Source organism: Musa acuminata, chromosome BXJ2-9 (genome assembly GCF_036884655.1).
Source record: "Musa acuminata AAA Group cultivar baxijiao chromosome BXJ2-9, Cavendish_Baxijiao_AAA, whole genome shotgun sequence".
NCBI classification, from domain to species: domain Eukaryota; kingdom Viridiplantae; phylum Streptophyta; class Magnoliopsida; order Zingiberales; family Musaceae; genus Musa; species Musa acuminata.
The window spans coordinates 14,384,155-14,393,341 of record NC_088346.1 but is presented as its reverse complement, the minus strand read 5'-3'; positions in this window follow the sequence as shown (position 1 = coordinate 14,393,341).

The following is a 9,187-nucleotide window of genomic DNA, read 5'->3' as shown; positions in this document are numbered from 1 at the left end:
GGAACATCATATGATGGGCTCTGTGGTGCTTTTTTGGCCTCACGGATCTAGTATCTTATCCCTGTTTTCACTCTTTCCTGGAAGCTGGTTCTAATTTCTCCAAAAGTTCCCCCTAGTCATCTGTTTAATATGTTAATACTGTTATGAATTATATATTATTTGACGGACATATATATTCATAATTCTGCTCTCTTGTTTGTCATTAGAAAAGCAGAAGCCTAACTTAAGTTTAAGGCTCGGCTCATTTCATATTTGAAATGAAATTCTGTTCTAGCCATGCATTGATGAATCTGAAAATAACCAAATAATCTATCATCTTTACTATTACATTATTAGCAAAACTTGATCCAAAGAACTCAGATTGCAAATTTTGTAAATGCTGACCCATAATTAATCACTTTCGAAAAGGATCCATATGTTAAAATGATTAGGAGTTGTTTCATCTAAGACTTCCGCATTTAGACTAGCTTGTCTTAGGGGATAAAGAACATGTTATCTTTATAGGATAGCTAGTCTTCAAAAAAGAATATGACGACTTGCCTTCAGATTCCTAAAATTGTATCATGCTAATGTTTATCATTCATAGTTAGTAGCTAGACCCATAAAACCCTGTATGATTCATTGCTGCTTGTTGTATAATTTCATGTAAATTGATACTCTATGGTTCCATATTAATACCTAAGATCCTCTGAAAAGAAAGGTTTACCATTCTTTAGCATCAAGGAAACTGCTACCATTCTTTTGAGATTTGTAAGTGGAATTCCTTTTGCTCCCCCTTTGTCATTGTCAAAAAGAAGGGAAGATCCTTAGTTAATTTCTAAATTATGACAAAGGTAAATAGCATTGATGAAAATTCAAGTCTTGAATATCAAAACAATTATTTTATCATGAATATTTCATCATTGCATGCATCATTATCATCATATATATTTTTAAAACATATAAACTTATTATTATATGATTTCAAATCATCATTCCTATTATTTCAATCATTGTTTCAATCATCTTTATAGCTTATCATGCACAATATGTCAAACCATCTAACATGATACAAACATTTATTTTCAAAGTATTTATCACTATTTTCATGTATGATAATAAAGTGTTCATGATACCGAACATTAAATCAATATTTTTTAAGTATTTATCACTTCATTTTCATCATGATACCAAACATTCATCATTTAGAGCATTCATGACATTAAATCAACATTTATAATACTTCTTTTTAGCAACAACTCATAGCATTTTAAATCATGATTCACATCATATGCAATACATCACATCATAATTAAAAAGCTCAAGTATTACGTGCATCATTGCAAATCATAAATGTTTCATATCATGATGGTATCAATTTTGTTAAATTATATCCTACCATGCATGATCATAACTTTTCATTTGTATACATCAAAATAAATTAATGAATATTTCATGTATTCAAATCATCACATAAGGAATATCAAGAAGAAAATAATTGGGTGATGAGATAAACCTTTCATGAATACAAAGAATTGCATAAAAATCATATCATGAATACAAGGAATACAGGTCACAATCATTCAAGAGAAAAATCATCATTCATTTTCAATTCATTCAATTTGACAAATTATGATCATGATTTTGATAAAACTCATTTCAAATTTAAATCATCCAAATTATTTTTATGGCTCACAAAATTTATAACATAAATAGATTCATGATTTCATTGATAATATATTTTTCCCCCTTTTTTAAGTGTTTCATCTTAAGTGATCGATTTCATGTAAGCATGCCTTTTCATTTATGTCAAATGAAAACATGCATCAACGTTTAGGAACTCCGGACAAATGAATACCACTAGGTAAATAGTCAAAAAGAAGAAAGAAAATAATTACACTTCTCAAAAGAAAAGGAATTGCTATCTTGAATATCACCAAGAAGTGCTATCTTACAAATCTCAAGATGCACAAATGCAAACATGCAAAATTTGTAATTTTGCACATCATTAAAATTTATGATGCTTTGGTGATTATACATGTTCTAAAATGTTATAAGATTCACTAACTTGCATGATGTAGAACTTGTTATATTGAACATCACAAAGGAATGATATCTTACAGAAGCAAAAAGTTAACTTGCACATGTAGCAAAACTTATATTTCAAGAAGCAAGAGTTGCTTTCTTGAACATCTCAAAATTACTAGCTTGCGTGTCTTAAAATTGTAAACTTGCCATCATACTACCATGATGATGACCATGCCTTACCTTCATGATTGTAATTGAATATCTATAGCAAAACCTTGTCCAAATGCAAGAAAGAGTCAAATTTCATTTTCGGATTTTCTTGATCCTAACAATCAGATTTTCTCGATACATTACTCTCTTCTGAACTTAACAAGTTTATGTCATATCAAGTTTAGTTCATATCATTGATTTTTGACATATGTAATCAACTAGCAAATACATCTCTCATACACATATCATGTGAAAAATATTTTTTTTGAGAAATGGATTTGATGAATATGGATGAAAGTGTTTTTACTTGCAAGGATTTGTTTCACATACATATCTTGATCCTTGTAAAAATGAAGCATGATTTAATCTCTCATCGATTCTAACTTCACTGAAAGTAAACTCACAAATAGCATGTATCACAAATAGTAGTCTTCCTCCTTCATGCAAAAAGATAATAACAAATAAAAAAGGAAGAAGTTTTCAAAGCTATCTCCATGTCATGTTTTCCTTGAGATGTTTATATAATTGATATCCTATCACTCACCGTTGGAAAATGACATGAACCTAGTTATGACATGAATAATTACAACCACTTATACTTAAAATTTGCTTATATCGTTCTCCGTTTTGTTGATGACAAAGGGGGAGAAATATATGAATTGATGCTATGAACACTAATGCTATGCTTGCATCATCAAGAGATATATGAATTGATGCTATGATTGCCAAACCTGTATTATGCCATGTTTGCATCATGCGTTAAGATATCAAGAACTTATATCGTAATTTTACGCATTGATATCTTACCATGTGATGAAATGCTACAATTGATAAACACTTGAAATGTTTACGTTATGATATCAAAAGCTTACATCGCAATTTTACATGTTGATATTTGATAATAGCAAACTTGCATGATGATAAAACTTGATATTATGTTTTTCATGCAATGAGTTGAACCAATATCACAAACACTTGATTGTGGTACTTCTCCTTTTTGTTGATGACAAATAGGGAGAAGTATGTTGATGACATGATATGTTATGCATAAGTTTATGTAAGTTTATGATGACATGTTGCTTGGACTTTTGAATCCAAGAGTTTCTATCAATATGGCATATTGATAGGCGGAGTTTGTTTAAACTCCGGGAGTTAAGGTTAACTCCGTCATTAAGTAGTTGTCATCATAAAAAAGGGGGAGATTGTTGAATCTCGTATTTTGATGATAAACCACTTGATATATGTTTATGATTTAATCTGCGTTTTGAGTGACGCAGGATGCTTCGATCAGGATAAGACAATTAAAGCAGGAAAATCATGTTGTGCCGGAGGAACATGTCAGAAGATTGGACGTCGGGCCGGTGGATCGGTCGACGTATCGATAGAAGGCTTCGGGCCATGGACTCGGGCATCGGGCCAAGAAGAGCGGGTATTGTGCTAAGGATATCGGAGTTGCGGAGTCAACTGGCCGATTGGGCAATAGGCCGCAGGAGAGAACGATGGGCCGAAGAATCAGACGAAGCGTCGAGGGACCAATGACATGCCGGACAACTTGGTTAATTGCTTAGGATTAATTATCTCGATCGAAGTTTTGTTTTACATGTGTAGGATTAACTACGATGAAAATAAGATATGCAACAGGAGTTGCGCCGGAGTCAAGACAATGATCACGTTGGGGGTTCGAGAGTTCAACGGAAGTTCGGACAGTCGTCGGAGGTTCTGCTGGAACAAATCCAAGAAGTCCATGAGCTTGCCAAAGAAGCTCGTCGGAACTCGCCAAGTGGATCATCGCAAGTCCAGGAGTTTGCTGGAAGTCCGCAGGAGCATCACCGAGGGTTCATCGGATGATCAACGGAAGTTCGCCGGAAGCTCGCCGGAAGAAGCGATTGACGCACCGGAGCAAGTTGCAGTAAATATCTTAGGAAAATTCGTACTTAGCACAATGATTAAGTTGGAAATGGGAGGTGATCCCATTAACTTAATCTTGGGGCAATTGGGCCCCTGAAAAACCCAAATTGGACCGAATGTATCAACCCATTCGGACCCTGATTTCTGGCGGAAGGTGCAACCGCCCAAGCCAGGAGGTAGCACCGCCTAGGCTAAGTCTCCGAGCGAGACTGGGCGGTGCAATCACCCCAGCCAAGAGGTGGCACCGCCTGGGCTCAGTCTCCAAGCGAGACTGGGCGGTGCAACCTCCCCTGACAAGAGGTGGCACCGCTTGGGCTCGGTCTCCGAGCACTGGCCGAGCGGTGCAACCGCCTCAATCAGGAGGTTGCACCGCCTAAGCTCGGTCTTCGAGCTCTGTCAGGAGGTGCAACTGCCCCTGACAGGAGGTAGCACCGCCCAGAGGCTCAATCTTCGAGCTCTACCAGGCAATGCAACCGCTCTAGTCAGGAGGTGCAACCGCTTGATCCCAGAATTCCGGGAATTGACAATTTTGAGCTCCAAACTTTAACTGGGTTGGGGCCTATAAATACCCCACCCATTCAGCACTGAAAGGAAGAAAATTAACACCGAAATCTAGATCCTTTTCTGTGATTCTTAGAGCTCAAAATTGTTGTAAAGGCCAAAAGTCCTTCTCCCTCTGTTCTTCCAAGTTCTGAGTTGTAAAGAGAGGAGAGAAAATTCTATAAGGGTTGTCTCCTAAGCCCATAAATGAGTGAAACTGTAAAAGGGTGGTTGGCCTTCGCCTATTGAAGGAAGGCCTCTAGTTGATGTCGGTGACCTCGTCGGTGGAGGAAGCCAAAAGTGGAGTAGGTCAAGATTGACCGAACCACTCTAAATCTCGGTTTGCATTTACTTTAAGCATATTATCTTTACTGCAAACCTCCTCTAAAGCTTACTGCTTTCTGCGCATATACGATCGGGTTTTAAGCTTTGCACTTTCCGAATCATCGTTTAGACGTAAATCTATTTTTTCGTACGATCATCATATTTCAGTTTGCGTTTACATTTTGATTTCTATCATAACTGCAAACTGCCTTTATATCCTTGCTTAAACTGCATCTCGCCTAATCAAGTGATTTACGAATCAACATTTAGACATAAATCAGTTTCTTCGTACGAACGTCATATTTCAGTTTGCGCTTATATTCTGGTTTTCATCATAACTGCAAACTACCTTCATAGATTGACTTTAACATCATCTCGCTTGATCTTAAGTTAAAGTAATCTTAGAATCGACTTTCACACCGAAATTGTTTTTATCATTCGAACGCAGTTTTTATTAATCGCAGAAAGATTTCCGCTGCAGTAATTCACCCCCCCCCCCCCCCCCCCCTCTTAGTGCTCTTGATCCTAACACAAACTAGATGGTGGTATCGTAGAGTGTTAGTGCTGCGGGCGGTGGTACTGCCAGAACATAGGAAACCAGAACATAGGAAACCCTATATGAGACCGTTTTGACTCCAAATTTGAATCTTTTTGGGGTCTATAAATACCCCACTCATCCTTGCTCAGTTTATACATGAAAAGTAGAATAAAACTCTATGATTCTAAGGTTCCAAACCCTATTAGAAAGTTGTGTTCCCTCCTCCATATGCTTATAGGTTATTCTAAGGGAGAGTGTGAGGGAATACTTATAATAGAGGGGTGTAAAAGTTCTCTCCTAAACTTATAAAAAGTCACGACGATCGAACCACTATAAATCCAATGTGCTCTTTTCCTTTACTGTTTACCTTTATTGCTTACTAATTTTATTGGTCACACTCTCTTTTACACTTGCTTTAAGTTAAAACATACTTTCTATGTCAGTTATCATCGAACTTCAATTTTTAAATCGTGGAGGTTTTTACGAAAACACTATTTCACCTCCCCTCTTAGTATCGATTTCGGTCTTTAACACTTATCAGTTAATGAACGAAGTAAGAAAATATTATATTATGTCACCTAATAACTTAGGATAAGATATATTAAAAATTTAATTATCAACCAATAAAAAAAAATCATAATCTTGGAAGGTTACGATAAACTATCTCAAGTTAACTCTGTCTAAACCCTTAATTCTCACTATATAAGGACAGAACCTCTTGAGTTTTTCTCATGGGACTCTAATATCATCATTAATTGAGTCCAATGGAAAGTAGAAAGAGAGAAGGGCCTATCTTCTTTCTGTGTAGTTTTGCAGAGGGTTTATGATGTTCCAAATATCCAATTTGGTGATGATATCAAAGGTACGTGATACTTTTCTTGATCTATGATAATTTTAATTTCAATCCTAGTTTAATTGTATTCCACAAGATAGTTTAATTTTGCACTTGAGTTCGCCGAAGATTTTAAGACTTATATAGCTTTCAAGGTATGGATCCTACGAGTTAGGCAATATATGGACTTCTATCGATCGCAATCTCCATCAATAATGAGATCTCTACATATTTAATAAGCGATGAGCCATGGAATCATGCAAACAACCTCTTTAGTCGACATAAACATCAAGTTGGGTGGAAGTCTAACGTGATGAACCTGTGTATGTCCCTATGAGCCCAAGGGATCAAAACCTCAATTGGAAAATTATTCATAAAAACACAAACTCCCTATTACTGATGATAGACTAAATAGAATGGATATTATTATTCAATTGATTTGCCCCTCATGCGATACTAAACCTGTAATGCCCCTAGCCTAGCGAAAAATGGTACAATGCCGCAATCTCTACAAGTTTCCTTATGTGGAAAGCAAAGCCCAAATCTAGACAAATCACTTACCATTCTAAATTTGCACCCTTAAATAAAACTCTATCACTTATCTTACATATTCACAGCATATTCAATAAATTTAATTCAATTCCATTGAGTACGTAATATTCAAATCCATATAACATTATTATTGGAACAAAATCCAAACTTCATAAAAATTTAAAATATTTCAATAACTCCAAGCATATCCATGTATGATATGGTCCTTGACATTTGAAAATTTTGAGTAACAAAATATATAAGCCTAAACAATATTTATTATTATTTATTTCTTTCTCTCTCTCTATTCGTTACCGTGGGAAATATATGAGTCTAAACAATAAATTGTATACGGCAACAGCTCCAAGTAGAAAAAAATTCAATCTAATCCAAACTCAAAAGTCCCGAAATCAAATCAAACACAAAGTCTTCAGTATTATATTTAAATTATATCTGCGACAGATTTGATGTTTGACTAAGCAAGACATGAGAAACAGCTTTATTCGTTTAATATTATTTTTAAAAAAATGCAGATACCATTTTCATTTAATATGCAGGTTCCTAAGTGAGAAAGGTTATACAATTTTTTGGTTTAGATGACATGCCTTACATGAGTTATCTAATCTTGAATTAAATTTACGAATTGTTGATCGGATGTTTGACTAAGTAGGCATGAGAAACACTTTGGTTAATTCAATATGTGCTAAACGTGTGCAAGGTTGAATGTGAGAAATTCTTTTTTTAAGTGGAAGCCCTTCCATCCATCTCTGTATATTGAAATGGCAGCATTCCCTTTCTTCCGTCGCTAACAAACCACGTTAAAATGGGTAGATTATAATAGGATTGGAACATGGTGTTGTGCCTGAATTATTTTATCTAAGATGGCATAACCAAGTTATAGCAATTCAAGTGAAATGTGTTAGAGAGGATGCTCATTGGCTAATATATTCCATTCGTATCGATCGGTGATGCAAATTTGGGGTGCAAGAGCAAATACAAAAATATATGTGGAACATTTCTTTTCTATTTTTCTTGGATCCACGGCGGCGACGTTAAATATATCTCCTCTTTGATGCATAGAGAGATTTACATACGCAGCCACTTTTACCGTCACATCTACACTGAAGAGAGAGACGGCGTACGTTTGTGTGAAGGAGATGCTTCGAAGCTGTTTCAGAGAACGTGATCCCATAGGAATATGCTTGAGAACTTGTCATTTCATATGCTTCCAGGTCAAGTCTTCCCAACGTTATCATCTCCAAGGTGTTAGTTTTGGTTGGATGGGGCCTCCTTCCGCGGAGAGTGGTAAGCTTGCACCGACCGCATTGATGATGATGCAACCTGTCGTGCTTCTGTCTCTATCTGACACCTGAGACATCACTTAGCGCATATAGTTTCCACCAAGAAAACAAAAAGAACACAAGAGTATCTTCGTATATCTCTGTAGCAACAAGGTCACATGGTATATATATTAGTATTCTTTCTCATCAGTGACCGCAATATATTCTCTCTATCTGACAGCTGAAACATCACTTAGCGCATATAATTTCCACCCAGCAAATAAATAGAATACAAGAGTATTTTCGTATATCTTTGTAGCAGCAAGGTCACATGGTATATATATTAGTATTCTTTCTCATCAGTGAATGCAATATATTCTTTCTCTATCTGACAGCTGAAACATCACTTAGCGCATATAGTTTCCAGCAAGAAAACAAATAGAATACAAGAGTATCTTCATATATCTTTGTAGCAGCAAGGTCACATGGTATATATATATGAGTATTCTTTCTTATCAGTGAGCGCAATATATTAACTTTAAACTAAAGTGCCCTGATTAAGTTAAAAACACAGTTGCAGCAGAAGACGAAGACATTCATAGAATCCCATGACCTAAAGCAAACTAAAAGATCTGATTAGGCGATGTTTCAACTAAGTATAAATTCTCTGGAAGATAATATAATGGCAATGATTTAAGACGAGTCGAAAGAAAATGATTAGGAGACGTGCATAGGAAGAGGATAGAAAGTATAGAAAACTGTGATTTCTAATAGTAATAATAACATGGTTGATTCATTTAACTACAAATATTATCCTACACAAAAGATCAATGAGAGGAAAAAATTATTCGGACCATTATTATGCTATCATAAGTTAGTTGCAAAGATCTTCATTTTCTATTTTTGATCTGAGAAAATGATAAGATAATTACACTCTTTTTTTTTGCTGTGGGGATTATATAAGACTACAAGTTTAAGTAAACCTTAAAAGTTTAATGAATTTATGGGGAAGAGAAG